The following is a 15,575-nucleotide window of genomic DNA, read 5'->3' as shown; positions in this document are numbered from 1 at the left end:
TGTGTATTACTTTCGTTTGTTTGCAGCATCGGGTCGATGCTTTTTTTAAGAGGGGGGTATTGACACGTGTACTTATCTTTATCGGGCGACCACGCTTCGCCGCCTAGCAAATGCTATCACACAGCGCGGGACGCGCCTGCATGTATTCGAAGTTTCTGGAAAGTTATCGATGCTTCTATCCGCGGTCTGTTGTCGCCGAACTTTGTGTTATCTGATTTCATCGCCTGACGCGAATGGTGTAGAACTATGTGGAAGGCACGCGGGTCCCAACGATTAGTCTGGAACATTCGATGACTGCTCTATAAAAGCCGACGCGCTTGACCCGCTGATCAGATTTCCGACGATCGCCGACTGTGTTCGCCGCTTTCGTTGTGCTATAAGTGTAGCCTGTTTTGTGGGCACAAGTTCGCCCAATAAAAGTTAGTTTTCTCGTTCACAGTATTGCTACTGTGTTCTTCTACGTCACCACCACGTGACACAATAATCTGGAACTAGCCTGCTTTCATGTATTCACTGATGCAAGTCTGGCGGAGCCCGTTTTTTGAAGAAAAGCACATGAAAACTGTCTCCTTTTCAGTTACACTGATTGCCGTTACATACGTTCACTAAATTGTGGCACGTACCGTCTCGGCAACGCATTTAAATGAGGTTACATTGACTTTATGAAAGATCTACATGTAGTCAGCGAAATATAGCCATAAAGCAGGTTCGTGTCAAATGGGTCAGCTAAGAGAGGCGCATATGCATATCACATACCTAGGACACAACCTGTCCCGCCTATAGGCTAGTAATGTCGTTTCGCCATGAAAACAGCCCCTCATTATTGATATAGTGAGGGGATAGTGGATGGCCCGATGGTACATGTAGGCGAGAAAGCAGAGAAAATCCACGAACTGCCCTAATGATGTCAAACCGTCGCTTTCGTAACGACCCCCAGATATTCAGCTAATAGCTCTACAACCTGGGCCAAATACACTTTAAACCCGCAGTGCTGGAGAAACGCTGCACACCTACCTGGACTCATGACATTCATATGCCTGTATAACCTTACTCTGTCACCCTTCGGAGTAGCCGAGTACCTAAGGCGCTAGTATACTCGGCTCGAAATTGCGGGCTAATCCCCGGCTCCGGAGATTGCAGTTTAATGGAGGCACACTGCGAAGACGCCCGTGTGCATCGTAGCGCACGTTAAAGATACCCAGTTGGGCAAAATTCTCCGTAGACCTCCACTACGGCGTCCGTGTGACGTAAAACCACCCCCCCCCTATTGGCGATAAAACTATCGTTACTCTACCCCGTTTTTTCCGAAACTATTCTTTTCTCGAGCTTGTTAAAAAAAACGCCTATTTTTTTGCCACAGCGAGCGGCCCATGTGGCTAACAATGACCTTACGTACCAGTGAGAGTAGACGGAATGGTCAAATCATGGTTGCACGAACACCTTTCTTTTTCTATAATAGACTACTTGACAGATCTTCCTATTTCACTACATTGAAGTGCGGCTCATACGTAGCGCTAAATGTTGGGGTCAACAAGCTTTATTGAAAAGGGGCACATACCTCGTGGCCCATCTCCAGTGACGCAAATGCTCATCACGGAAGTTCATTTTAGCTTGGCACACACCTAGTTTGTATACCCAGTTATGCAAGTGGAAATGAGCTGGGTTGGATGAAGAGAAGCACATGGCAAAGACACCTATGCGGTGACCGACATTTACGTCAAACGCGTACAATAAATCTGGCACTAGCCTGCTCTCACCAATTGAGTGATGCAAGTGTGGCGGAGCCCGTTTTTTGAAGGAAAGCACATGAAAACTGTATCCTTTTCAGTTACACTGATTGGCGTTATATACGTCCACTGAACTGTGGCACGTACCCAGTCTCGGCAACGCATTTAAATGAGGTTACATTGACTTTATGAAAGATCTATATGTAATCAGCGAAATATAGCCAGGAAAACACGTTCCCGTCAAATGGGTCCGCTTAAGAGAGGCGCATATGCAATGTCACTGTGATAGGAGGATGTGGGCCCAGGCCTCAAGCACACAGGAATGGCACAATGAACACAGAGAGGCTTTAATGACACGGGGACGGGACTAGGATAACGTACACGATAACACACACACAGTTCCTTTCATAAATGTCTGTCGCGTAAGTATCGTCACGCTCAGCGTCAATGTAGGAAGGCGTCCGATAGCGCGTCGGTATCACACACTCACGGCACGAAGAGGCGCAGAGATGAATCTCGAGCGGCGAGTGGCGCAGGTGCTGGAGGCCGGGGCGGGTGCCCGGCACACGACGAGCCACTCGCGCGACAGCAGGGTCGGGACGTCGGCCCGCCACAGGGTAGACCGTTCGGAAGGCTTAGCTGCACCGGAACATGCCGGTGTCGGATGCTCGCCCAGCAGTGGAGCAGGCCGGTTGACGACCAAGGACAGCCCGGCCTGTTCTGCGAGCACACCCAGGAACACCGGCCTTGGGTAGATGACTGCTCGGCTCGTTCGGAAGGCCAGCCCAGGCAGCTCAGGCAGATCGCACGGCTGCCGTCTCCGCCCAGACACCGGCTCTTCTCTTCCTCTTCGTCCGTCGCCCCCGCACAGCAGTCACGCGCATTCGGCCGCGACATTCAAACAGTCCAAACTCCTATCACATTTCCCCCCAAGTTCAAGAAGTCGAGGAGGGTAGCACTACGGAGTATCACAAGTCACACAGTTCAAATTATTACTTTCATGACACAGTAGTCCATGTCCGTAGCTATTCTACTTAGATAGTCTGCACCAACGTTATCACATCCACGAATATATTCCACATGAAAGTCATAATCCATAAGGAGTAAACTGCAACGTAGTACGCGCCTGTTCACGTGCTGCGCCGAATTGCGGTATGGCACTTGTTGGTGGTCGGACTGCACGATAAACAGTTTACCGTAAAGGTACACACGAAATTTCTGTACAGCCCCCACTATAGCGAGGCACTCCCTTTCATTTGTATAGTAGGCAGCTCCACGCGGCAAAAGCTTCCGGCTAGCGTAGGACACGGGATGTAAACGCCCGTCGGGTTCTTGCAAAAGCACTGCTCCGAGACTTCTCAACTTCAACTTTGAGTCGCTGATCCATAGTCAGTTGGTTCGAAATGGCGATGTCTTTTGATGTCCGCGTTCCGACGAGTGATGGGTAAAGCGGTGTTGTCTCTCCAAGCCCTAGACCTGTCGCGTCATCTGTACCCAGTGGGGCGCGTCCGACTAAATGGCGCGGCACCGTTCGTTGACAGACGTCGCACGATTTAACAAACTGTTTCGTCTCCGACTGGACCCCTGGCCAGTAAAAGTCAGCAACAATTCGATCCACCGTTCTCGTCACACCATGGTGACCGGCATGGATCCCTTCATGAGCCAACTTCATCACCATCTCCCTGAGGTCTTTTGGCACCACTATCTGATCTAGTATTTTCCCACCTGACACTGTGTGCTTTCTGTATAAAATGTCATCCTTTAAGTAATATTCGCTTGCGCGGCCATCCGCGACCATCATCTTGCCGACCTTTTCGAAGCATCTCCTCAGAGACCCATCGTCCCTCTGTAAAGCTTTTATCTTGCCTTGCTCTATCCCAGTGACTGCGGATGGCGAGACAGGCAGTGTAGGCAGCGATCGTATCTTCATTTCCTTTGTCACAGCAACGAGCTCGGTACCAGATTCGTAGTCTTCTGTATGTCTCGAGGAGGCGGCTGCGTTTTTAGCTGTGGACAACGTTTGGCCCTCTACGTCCGGTAGCTCTGCTTGAACGATGGATGACATCCTCTTGGCAGGGTAACTCGTCTTGTCGCTGTTGTGTTTCAGCGGAGACCATGAATTGGCCGGGTCATCAGGTGCACGGGCACCTTCGATGTTTCCCAATACCACATCATACAGGGGGTCTCGCATACATTTACCTCGCGCGAGGCCTGTAAAGAATGGACTGTCTAAGTATACTATCGCTTCCGGTAAGTAGTGAATTGTGCGGTCCAGCAACATTACTGGACTTTTTGTTCCTGTCATTTTGTCCTCAGGTACCAAAGAGAGTCGCACGACTACGGTATTGCAGCCAGTGTCTCGTAAGACAGACACCGGTTGTGATTCGAGGAAGCCTCTTCCCACTGGCAGATTTCCACTGTCACATTTGGGGCCTTGTCGCATTAACGTCATGTTGACTATAGGAACCGTTTCGCCACCTTGAAGCATTACGTATCCGCCACCCTCTTCTGTCGGCTTTTCGGTTTGCGACGGAGCCAGAATACATGAAGCTTGTCCTTGATTTTCCATTATTGAGGATTCACCTCCTTGTCCCTTTCTGCCGGACCATCCGCGACCTGTAGAGTTCACTTTAGTCCGGGACCAGCACTCCGAAGCTCGATGTCCTGCTTTATCACAAAGGAAGCACCCATTAGTTGCGCGCGGCATCGCCCTTGGAGGTTCAGTCTTGCGAGCAGAGTCTAACACGACCTCCTTGGATAACTTTTCTCTACCTAGATTGGTCAGGTTTTGCGCCTCTATAAAACAATCGGCATTCTTTGACAATGTAGCGAGGGTCTTACAGTTCCTTTCTTTCAGGAACACTCGCAGCGACGCAGAACATCTTCTCAAAAACTGTTCAGCAATCATGGTGTCCCTGAGGGAGTCGAAGGTCCTCTCAATATGGGACATTTCAAGCCAGTGGTCAAAGTAGCCCGATATTCTGCCTGCATATTGTAGGCCAGTCTCATTGTCTTCGGGCCTTGCGTTTCGAAACTTTTCTCGGTATCCCTCAGCAGTGCACCAAAAGCGCTGAAGGAGAGTAGCCTTCAGCTGGTCGTAGTCTAGGGCTGCATTAGAATCAAGCCGTCCTATGACCGTCAACGCTTCTCCTGTCAGGAAGAGGCTGAGGGAGAGCGCCCATTTTGCGCGGGGCCATTCTTGACTTGTTGCCACTCGCTCAATACGTTGCAAGTAAGCGTCTAAATCATCCCGGGCTTCGTTAAAGGGCGGGATCAACTTATGAGGACTGAATAGCTCAGGAGCCGCCCTGGTAACCGACTGTTCCGTAGTGCTGTCACTCTGTGCGCTTTGTACGCCAGCATTCTTTTCCTGGAGCTCGATCTTGAGCTTTACCACTCGTTCTTCCGCTTCTAGTCGTAGACGCTCTTGTTCTGCCGGCGCTTCGGCCTCCAGCGCCTGCGCTTTCGCGTCTTCCCGATGTTGGGCGCGCTGGTCGCGTTCCCTCACGATTTCTGTATCAATCCAACGCTTTAACTCCGCTCCTGTCATTCCTAGCTCTTTCCCTATGGCGTACAACCTCTCGATCTCCATCGCTCCTCCTGTGCGTTTGAATATCCTGGCAGGCTCGCCAAAATTTGTGATAGGAGGATGTGGGCCCAGGCCTCAAGCACACAGGAATGGCACAATGAACACAGAGAGGCTTTAATGACACGGGGACGGGACTAGGATAACGTACACGATAACACACACACAGTTACTTTCATAAATGTCTGTCGCGTAAGTATCGTCACGCTCAGCGTCAATGTAGGAAGGCGTCCGATAGCGCGTCGGTATCACACACTCACGGCACGAAGAGGCGCAGAGATGAATCTCGAGCGGCGAGTGGCGCAGGTGCTGGAGGCCGGGGCGGGTGCCCGGCACACGACGAGCCACTCGCGCGACAGCAGGGTCGGGACGTCGGCCCGCCACAGGGTAGACCGTTCGGAAGGCTTAGCTGCACCGGAACATGCCGGTGTCGGATGCTCGCCCAGCAGTGGAGCAGGCCGGTTGACGACCAAGGACAGCCCGGCCTGTTCTGCCAGCACACCCAGGAACACCGGCCTTGGGTAGATGACTGCTCGGCTCGTTCGGAAGGCCAGCCCAGGCAGCTCAGGCAGATCGCACGGCTGCCGTCTCCGCCCAGACACCGGCTCTTCTATTCCTCTTCGTCCGTCGCCGCCGCACAGCAGTCACGCGCATTCGGCCGCGACATTCAAACAGTCCAAACTCCTATCACAGTCACATACCTAGGACACAACCTGTTCCACCTATAGGCTAGTAATGCCGTTTCGCCATGAAAACAGCCCTTCATTATTGATATAGTGAGGAGACAGTAAACGGCCCGATGGTACATGTAGGCGAGAAAGCAGAGAAAATCCACGAACTGCCCTAATGATGTCAAACCGTCGCTTTCGTGACGACGCCCAGATATTCAGCTAATAGCTCTACAACCTGGGCCAAATACACTTTAAACCCGCAGTGCTGGAGAAACGCTGCACACCTACCTGGACTCATGACATTCATATGCCTGTATAACCTTACTCTGTCTCCCTTCGGGGTAGCCGAGTACCTAAGGCGCTAGTATACTCGGCTCGAAATTGCGGGCTAATCCCCGGCTCCGGAGATTGCAGTTTGAATGGAGGCACACTGCGAAGACGCCCGTGTGCGTCGTAGCGCACGTTAAAGATCCCCAGTTGGGCAAAATTCTCCGTAGACCTCAACTACGGCGTCCGTGTGACGTAAAACCACCCCCCCCCCTATTGGCGATAAAACTATCGTTACTCTACCCCGTTTTTTCCGAAACTATTCTTTTCTCGAGCTTGTTAAAAAAAACGCCTATTTTTTTGCCACAGCGAGCGGCCCATGTGGCTAACAATGACCTTACGTACCAGTGAGAGTAGACGGAATGGTCAAATCATGGTTGCACGAACACCTTTCTTTTTCTATAATAGACTACTTGAAAGATCTTCCTATTTCACTACATTGAAGTGCGGCTCATACGTAGCGCTAAATGTTGGGGTCAACAAGCTTTATTGAAAAGGGGCACATAATACCTCGTGGCCCATCTCCAGTGACGCAAATGCTCATCACCGAAGTTCATTTTAGCTTGGCACACACCTAGTTTTGTATACCCAGTTATGCAAGTGGAAATGAGCTGGGTTGGATGAAGAGAAGCACATGGCAAAGACACCTATGCGGTGACTGACATTTACGTCAAAGGCGTACAATAAGTCTGGCACTAGCCTGCTCTCACCCATTGAGTGATGCAAGTGTGGCGGAGCCCGTTTTTTGAAGGAAAGCACATGAAAACTGTCTCCTTTTCAGTTACACTGATTGCCGTTACATACGTTCACTAAATTGTGGCACGTACCGTCTCGGCAACGCATTTAAATGAGGTTACATTGACTTTATGAAAGATCTACATGTAATCAGCGAAATATAGCCATAAAGCAGGTTCGTGTCAAATGGGTCAGCTAAGAGAGGCGCATATGCATATCACATACCTAGGACACAACCTGTTCCGCCTATAGGCTAGTAATGCCGTTTCGCCATGAAAACAGCCCCTCGTTATTGATATAGTGAGGGGATAGTGGATGGCCCGATGGTACATGTAGGCGAGAAAGCAGAGAAAATCCACGAACTGCCCTAATGACGTCAAACCGTCGCTTTCGTGACGACCCCCAGATATTCAGCTAATAGCTCTACAACCTGGGCCAAATACACTTTAAACCCGCAGTGCTGGAGAAACGCTGCACACCTACCTGGACTCATGACATTTATATGCCTGTAGAACCTTACTCTGTCACCCTTCGGGGTAGCCGAGTACCTAAGGCGCTAGTATACTCGGCTCGAAATTGCGGGCTAATCCCCGGCTCCGGAGATTGCAGTTTGAATGGAGGCACACTGCGAAGACGCCCGTGTGCATCGTAGCGCACGTTAAAGATCCCCAGTTGGGCAAAATTCTCCGTAGACCTCAACTACGGCGTCCGCGCGACGTAACCTCCCCCCCCCCCCCCCCCTATTGGCGATAAAACTATCGTTACTCTACCCCGTTTTTTCCGAAACTATTCTTTTTTCGACCTTGTTAAAAAAACGCCTATTTTTTGCCACAGCGATCGGCCCATGTGACTAACAATGACCTTACGTAGCAGTGAGAGTAGACGGAATGGTCAAATCAAGGTTGCACGAACACCTGTCTTTTTGTGTAATAGACTACTTGACTGATCTTCCTATTTCACTACATTGAAGTGCGGCTCATACGTAGCGCTACATGTTGGGGTCAACAAGCTTTATTGAAAAGGGGCACATACCTCGTGGCCCATCTCCAGTGACGCAAATGCTCATCACGGAAGTTCATTTTAGCTTGGCACACACCTAGTTTTGTATACCCAGTTATGCAAGTGGAAATGAGCTTGGTTGGTTGAAGAGAAGCACATGGCAGTGACACCTATGCGGTGACCGAGATTTACGTCAAAGCCGCACAATAATCTGGAACTAGCCTGCTTTCATGTATTCACTGATGCAAGTCTGGCGGAGCCCGTTTTTTGAAGAAAAGCACATGAAAACTGTCTCCTTTTCAGTTACACTGATTCCCGTTACATACGTTCACTAAATTGTGGCACGTACCGTCTCGGCAACGTATTTAAATGAGGTTACATTGACTTTATGAAAGATCTACATGTAATCAGCGAAATATAGCCATAAAGCAGGTTCGTGTCAAATGGGTCAGCTAAGAGAGGCGCATATGCATATCACATACCTAGGACACAACCTGTTCCGCCTATAGGCTAGTAATGCCGTTTCGCCATGAAAACAGCCCCTCATTATTGATATAGTGAGGGGATTGTGGATGGCCCGATGGTACATGTAGGCGAGAAAGCAGAGAAAATCCACGAACTGCCCTAATGATGTCAAACCGTCGCTTTCGTGACGACCCCCAGATATTCAGCTAATAGCTCTACAACCTGGGCCAAATACACTTTAAACCCGCAGTGCTGGAGAAACGCTGCACACCTACCTGGACTCATGACATTCATATGCCTGTATAGCCTTACTCTGTCACCCTTCGGGGTAGCCGAGTACCTAAGGCGCTAGTATACTCGGCTGGAAATTGCGGGCTAATCCCCGGCTCCGGAGATTGCAGTTTGAATGGAGGCACACGGCGAAGACGCCCGTGTGCAACGTAGCGCACGTTAAAGATCCCCAGTTGGGCAAAATTCTCCGTAGACCTCCACTACGGCGTCCGTGTGACGTAAAACCACCCCCCCCCCCCCTATTGGCGACAAAACTATCGTTACTCTACCCCGTTTTTTCCGAAACTATTCTTTTCTCGAGCTTGTTAAAAATAACGCCTATTTTTTTGCCACAGCGAGCGGCCCATGTGGCTAACAATTACCTTACGTACCAGTGAGAGTAGGCGGAATGGTCAAATCATGGTTGCACGAACACCTTTCTTTTTCTATAATAGACTACTTGACAGATCTTCCTATTTCACTACATTGAAGTGCGGCTCATACGTAGCGCTACATGTGGGGGTCAACAAGCTTTATTGAAAAGGGGCACATACCTCGTGGCCCATCTCCAGTGACGCAAATGCTCATCACGGAAGTTCATTTTAGCTTGGCACACACCTAGTTTTGTATACCCAGTTATGCAAGTGGAAATGAGCTTGGTTGGTTGAAGAGAAGCACATGGCAGTGACACCTATGCGGTGACCGAGATTTACGTCAAAGCCGCACAATAATCTGCAACTAGCCTGCTTTCATGTATTCACTGATGCAAGTCTGGCGGAGCCCGTTTTTTGAAGAAAAGCACATGAAAACTGTCTCCTTTTCAGTTACACTGATTGCCGTTACATACGTTCACTAAATTGTGGCACGTACCGTCTCGGCAACGCATTTAAATAAGGTTACATTGACTTTATGAAAGATCTACATGTAATCAGCGAAATATAGCCATAAAGCAGGTTCGTGTCAAATGGGTCAGCTAAGAGAGGCGCATATGCATATCACATACCTAGGACACAACCTGTTCCGCCTATAGGCTAGTAATGCCGTTTCGCCATGAAAACAGCCCCTCATTATTGATATAGTGAGGGGATAGTGGATGGCCCGATGGTACATGTAGGCGAGAAAGCAGAGAAAATCCACCAACTGCCCTAATGAGGTCAAACCGTCGCTTTCGTGACGACCCCCAGATATTCAGCTAATAGCTCTACAACCTGGGCCAAATATACTTTAAACCCGCAGTGCTGGAGAAACGCTGCACACCTACATGGACTCATGACATTCATATGCCTGTATAACCTTACTCTGTCTCCCTTCGGTGTAGCCGAGTACCTAAGGCGCTAGTATACTCGGCTCGAAATTGCGGGCTAATCCCCGGCTCCGGAGATTGCAGTTTGAATGGAGGCACACTGCGAAGACGCCCGTGTGCATCGTAGCGCACGTTAAAGATCCCCAGTTGGGCAAAATTCTCCGTAGACCTCCACTACGGCGTCCGTGTGACGTAAAACCACCCCCCCCCTATTGGCGATAAAACTATCGTTACTCTACCCCGTTTTTTCCGAAACTATTCTTTTCTCGAGCTTGTTAAAAAAAACGCCTATTTTTTTGCCACAGCGAGCGGCCCATGTGGCTAACAATGACCTTACGTACCAGGGAGAGTAGACGGAATGGTCAAATCATGGTTGCACGAACACCTTTCTTTTTCTATAATAGACTACTTGACAGATCTTCCTATTTCACTACATTGAAGTGCGGCTCATACGTAGCGCTAAATGTTGGGGTCAACAAGCTTTATTGAAAAGGGGCACATACCTCGTGGCCCATCTCCAGTGACGCAAATGCTCATCACGGAAGTTCATTTTAGCTTGGCACACACCTACTTTTGTATACCCAGTTATGCAAGTGGAAATGAGCTGGGTTGGATGAAGAAAAGCACATGGCAAAGACACCTATGCGGTGACCGACATTTACGTCAAAGGCGTACAATAAATCTGGCACTAGCCTGCTCTCACCCATTGAGTGATGCAAGTGTGGCGGAGCCCGTTTTTTGAAGGAAAGCACATGAAAACTGTATCCTTTTCAGTTACACTGATTGCCGTTATATACGTCCACTGAACTGTGGCACGTACCCAGTCTCGGCAACGCATTTAAATGAGGTTACATTGACTTTATGAAAGATCTACATGTAATCAGCGAAATATAGCCATAAAGCAGGTTCGTGTCAAATGGGTCAGCTAAGAGAGGCGCATATGCATATCACATACCTAGGACACAACCTGTTCCGCCTATAGGCTAGTAATGCCGTTTCGCCATGAAAACAGCCCCTCATTATTGATATAGTGAGGGGATAGTGGATGGCCCGATGGTACATGTAGGCGAGAAAGCAGAGAAAATCCACGAACTGCCCTAATGATGTCAAACCGTCGCTTTCGTGACGACCCCCAGATATTCAACTAATAGCTCTACAACCTGGGCCAAATACACTTTAAAACCGCAGTGCTGGAGAAACGCTGCACACCTACCTGGACTCATGACATTCATATGCCTGTATAACCTTACTCTGTCACCCTTCGGGGTAGCCGAGTACCTAAGGCGCTAGTATACTCGGCTCGAAATTGCGGGCTAATCCCCGGCTCCGGAGATTGCAGTTTGAATGGAGGCACACTGCGAAGACGCCCGTGTGCATCGTAGCGCACGTTAAAGATCCCCAGTTGGGCAAAATTCTCCGTAGACCTCCACTACGGCGTCTGTGTGACGTAAACCCCCCCCCCCTAATGGCGATAAAACTATCGTTACTCTACCCCGTTTTTTCCGAAACTAATCTTTTCTCGAGCTTGTTAAAAAAAACGCCTATTTTTTGCCACAGCGAGCGGCCCATGTGGCTAACAATGACCTTACGTACCAGTGAGAGTAGACGGAATGGTCAAACCATGGTTGCACGAACACCTTTCTTTTTCTATAATAGACTACTTGACAGATCTTCCTATTTCACTACATTGAAGTGCGGCTCATACGTAGCGCTACATGTTGCGGTCAACAAGCTTTATTGAAAAGGGGCACATACCTCGTGGCCCTTCTCCAGTGACGCAAATGCTCATTACGGAAGTTCATTTTAGCTTGGCACACACCTAGTTTTGTATACCCAGTTATGCAAGTGGAAATGAGCTGGGTTGGATGAAGAGAAGCACATGGCAAAGACACCTATGCGGTGACCGACATTTACGTCAAAGGCGTACAATAAATCTGGCACTAGCCTGCTCTCACCCATTGAGTGATGCAAGTGTGGCGGAGCCCGTTTTTTGAAGGAAAGCACATGAAAACTGTATCCTTTTCAGTTACACTGATTGCCGTTATATACGTCCACTGAACTGGCACGTACCCAGTCTCGGCAACGCATTTAAATGAGGTTACATTGAATTTATGAAAGATCTATATGTAATCAGCGAAATATAGCCAGGAAAACACGTTCCCGTCAAATGGGTCCGCTTAAGAGAGGCGCATATGCAATGTCACATACCTAGGACACAACCTGTTCCACCTATAGGTTAGTAATGGCGTTTCGCCATGAAAACAGCCCTTCATTATTGATATAGTGAGGAGATAGTAAACGGCCCAATGGTACATGTAGGCGAGAAAGCAGAGAAAATCCACGAACTGCCCTAATGATGTCAAACCGTCGCTTTCGTGACGACGCCCAGATATTCAGCTAATAGCTCTACAACCTGGGCCAAATACACTTTAAACCCGCAGTGCTGGAGAAACGCTGCACACCTACCCGGACTCATGACATTCATATGCCTGTATAACCTTACTCTGTCACCCTTCGGGGTAGCCGAGTACCTAACGCGCTAGTATACTCGGCTCGAAATTGCGGGCTAATCCCCGGCTCCGGAGATTGCAGTTTGAATGGAGGCACACTGCGAAGACGCCCGTGTGCATCGTAGCGCACGTTAAAGATCCCCAGTTGGGCAAAATTCTCCGTAGACCTCCACTACGGCGTCCGTGTGACGTAAACCCCCCCCCCCCCTAATGGCGATAAAACTATCGTTACTCTACCCCGTTTTTTCCGAAACTAATCTTTTCTCGAGCTTGTTAAAAAAAACGCCTATTTTTTTGCCACAGCGAGCGGCCCATGTGGCTAACAATGACCTTACGTACCAGTGAGAGTAGACGGAATGGTCAAACCATGGTTGCATGAACACCTTTCTTTTTCTATAATAGACTACTTGACAGATCTTCCTATTTCACTACATTGAAGTGCGGCTCATACGTAGCGCTACATGTTGCGGTCAACAAGCTTTATTGAAAAGGGGCACATACCTCGTGGCCCATCTCCAGTGACGCAAATGCTCATCACGGAAGTTCATTTTAGCTTGGCACACACCTAGTTTTGTATACCCAGTTATGCAAGTGGAAATGAGCTGGGTTGGATGAAGAGAAGCACATGGCAAAGACACCTATGCGGTGACCGACATTTACGTCAAAGGCGTACAATAAATCTGGCACTAGCCTGTTCTCACCCATTGAGTGATGCAAGTGTGGCGGAGCCCGTTTTTTGAAGGAAAGCACATGAAAACTGTCTCCTTTTCAGTTACACTGATTGCCGTTACATACGTTCACTAAATTGTGGCACGTACCGTCTCGGCAACGCATTTAAATGAGGTTACATTGACTTTATGAAAGATCTACATGTAATCAGCGAAATATAGCCATAAAGCAGGTTCGTGTCAAATGGGTCAGCTAAGAGAGGCGCATATGCATATCACATACCTAGGACACAACCTGTTCCGCCTATAGGCTAGTAATGCCGTTTCGCCATGAAAACAGCCCCTCGTTATTGATATAGTGAGGGGATAGTGGATGGCCCGATGGTACATGTAGGCGAGAAAGCAGAGAAAATCCACGAACTGCCCTAATGACGTCAAACCGTCGCTTTCGTGACGACCCCCAGATATTCAGCTAATAGCTCTACAACCTGGGCCAAATACACTTTAAACCCGCAGTGCTGGAGAAACGCTGCACACCTACCTGGACTCATGACATTTATATGCCTGTAGAACCTTACTCTGTCACCCTTCGGGGTAGCCGAGTACCTAAGGCGCTAGTATACTCGGCTCGAAATTGCGGGCTAATCCCCGGCTCCGGAGATTGCAGTTTGAATGGAGGCACACTGCGAAGACGCCCGTGTGCATCGTAGCGCACGTTAAAGATCCCCAGTTGGGCAAAATTCTCCGTAGACCTCAACTACGGCGTCCGCGCGACGTAACCTCCCCCCCCCCCCCTATTGGCGATAAAACTATCGTTACTCTACCCCGTTTTTTCCGAAACTATTCTTTTCTCGACCTTGTTAAAAAAACGCCTATTTTTTGCCACAGCGATCGGCCCATGTGACTAACAATGACCTTACGTAGCAGTGAGAGTAGACGGAATGGTCAAATCAAGGTTGCACGAACACCTGTCTTTTTGTGTAATAGACTACTTGACTGATCTTCCTATTTCACTACATTGAAGTGCGGCTCATACGTAGCGCTACATGTTGGGGTCAACAAGCTTTATTGAAAAGGGGCACATACCTCGTGGCCCATCTCCAGTGACGCAAATGCTCATCACGGAAGTTCATTTTAGCTTGGCACACACCTAGTTTTGTATACCCAGTTATGCAAGTGGAAATGAGCTTGGTTGGTTGAAGAGAAGCACATGGCAGTGACACCTATGCGGTGACCGAGATTTACGTCAAAGCCGCACAATAATCTGGAACTAGCCTGCTTTCATGTATTCACTGATGCAAGTCTGCCGGAGCCCGTTTTTTGAAGAAAAGCACATGAAAACTGTCTCCTTTTCAGTTACACTGATTCCCGTTACATACGTTCACTAAATTGTGGCACGTACCGTCTCGGCAACGTATTTAAATGAGGTTACATTGACTTTATGAAAGATCTACATGTAATCAGCGAAATATAGCCATAAAGCAGGTTCGTGTCAAATGGGTCAGCTAAGACAGGCGCATATGCATATCACATACCTAGGACACAACCTGTTCCGCCTATAGGCTAGTAATGCCGTTTCGCCATGAAAACAGCCCCTCATTATTGATATAGTGAGGGGATTGTGGATGGCCCGATGGTACATGTAGGCGAGAAAGCAGAGAAAATCCACGAACTGCCCTAATGATGTCAAACCGTCGCTTTCGTGACGACCCCCAGATATTCAACTAATAGCTCTACAACCTGGGCCAAATACACTTTAAAACCGCAGTGCTGGAGAAACGCTGCACACCTACCTGGACTCATGACATTCATATGCCTGTATAACCTTACTCTGTCACCCTTCGGGGTAGCCGAGTACCTAATGCGCTAGTATACTCGGCTCGAAATTGCGGGCTAATCCCCGGCTCCGGAGATTGCAGTTTGAATGGAGGCACACTGCGAAGACGCCCGTGTGCATCGTAGCGCACGTTAAAGATCCCCAGTTGGGCAAAATTCTCCGTAGACCTCCACTACGGCGTCCGTGTGACGTAAACCCCCCCCCCCCTAATGGCGATAAAACTATCGTTACTCTACCCCGTTTTTTCCGAAACTAATCTTTTCTCGAGCTTGTTAAAAAAAACGCCTATTTTTTTGCCACAGCGAGCGGCCCATGTGGCTAACAATGACCTTACGTACCAGTGAGAGTAGACGGAATGGTCAAACCATGGTTGCACGAACACCTTTCTTTTTCTATAATAGACTACTTGACAGATCTTCCTATTTCACTACATTGAAGTGCGGCTCATACGTAGCGCTACATGTTGCGGTCAACAAG

The sequence above is a fragment of the Dermacentor andersoni genome, chromosome 2 (genome assembly GCF_023375885.2).
Source record: "Dermacentor andersoni chromosome 2, qqDerAnde1_hic_scaffold, whole genome shotgun sequence".
Classification (NCBI taxonomy): Eukaryota; Metazoa; Arthropoda; class Arachnida; order Ixodida; family Ixodidae; genus Dermacentor; species Dermacentor andersoni.
The sequence above is the reverse complement of the archived record's forward strand: the minus strand, read 5'-3'. Positions refer to the sequence as shown.